Below are 1,041 nucleotides of genomic sequence, written 5' to 3'. Positions count from 1 at the left end.
CAGGCAATTGGTTCTGGTTCCAACTGACGTCTTTCAGCCAACTTTATTGATTTCCATTTTTGTTGTTCTTCGATAGGACCATCTTTGCTAATGCCCACTGCCCAAAGGGGATTTCTTTTTTACAGGTTTCCTGTCTTTTCGTTTTCTGTGATTTGCAACTTGATATAGGGGAAGTCATTCTCAAAGTGGGACAAATTGGTTGCAAATTGGCAAATACACTAATAAAGCAACAAAAGGTTTTGCTACAAATCATTTGATCGTGGGATTTTTAAGTTCCCTGGTTGGTGGTTATGTGCTGTGGAGTTGGTTCTGACGCATAGCGACCCTGTAGGATAAGCACTCCGTTGCAAGATTGGTTTGAACTGCAATCCCGATTGTGTTGAATTTGGCCTTCAATAATGTTTTTAAATTCTTTGGTCACATCGCCGGCTCTCAAGATGGCTCCGCAGAAGGACAAGAAGGCTAAAAGGTCAACCTGGAAGTTTAATTTGGACCTTACTCATCCAGTAGAAGATGGAATTTTTGATTCCGGGAATTTTGAACAATTTCTACGAGAGAAGGTTAAAGTCAATGGAAAAACTGGAAATCTTGGAAATGTTGTTCACATTGAACGTTTCAAGAATAAAATTACAGTTGTTTCTGAGAAACAGTTCTCTAAAAGGTATTTGAAATACCTTACCAAGAAATACCTTAAGAAGAACAACCTTCGTGATTGGCTTCGTGTGGTTGCATCTGACAAGGAGACTTATGAGCTTCGTTATTTCCAGATTAGTCAAGATGAAGATGGCTCTGAGTCTGAGGACTAGGTGGAGCCTTATAGGGCTTTGCTTGCTAATAAAACAGTGAAGCATACTGAGAAACACCTAGGAATGGACTTGTAATTTATTGGTGAATAAAAACATTGTACTCATTCATGCCTCGGTTTTTGTTTAGAGATGTTCAGTGTACATGATGAATAATTTAGAGTTTTATAAGTAATCATCAAGTAAAAGGTATGTAATGTTATATGGTGGTGGTGTGAAGTGGAGTCAATTATGCCCC

General features: G+C 38.6%; 1 pseudogene; it reads left to right on the top strand.

Moving 5' to 3' along the window:
- The first annotated feature begins 416 nt into the window (after positions 1-416).
- Positions 417-806, top strand: LOC102841276 (annotated as a pseudogene).
- The last annotated feature ends 235 nt before the right edge of the window (positions 807-1,041 follow it).

Source organism: Chrysochloris asiatica, unplaced genomic scaffold (genome assembly GCF_000296735.1).
Source record: "Chrysochloris asiatica unplaced genomic scaffold, ChrAsi1.0 scaffold00192, whole genome shotgun sequence".
NCBI classification, from domain to species: domain Eukaryota; kingdom Metazoa; phylum Chordata; class Mammalia; order Afrosoricida; family Chrysochloridae; genus Chrysochloris; species Chrysochloris asiatica.
The sequence above is the reverse complement of the archived record's forward strand: the minus strand, read 5'-3'. Positions and strand labels throughout refer to the sequence as shown.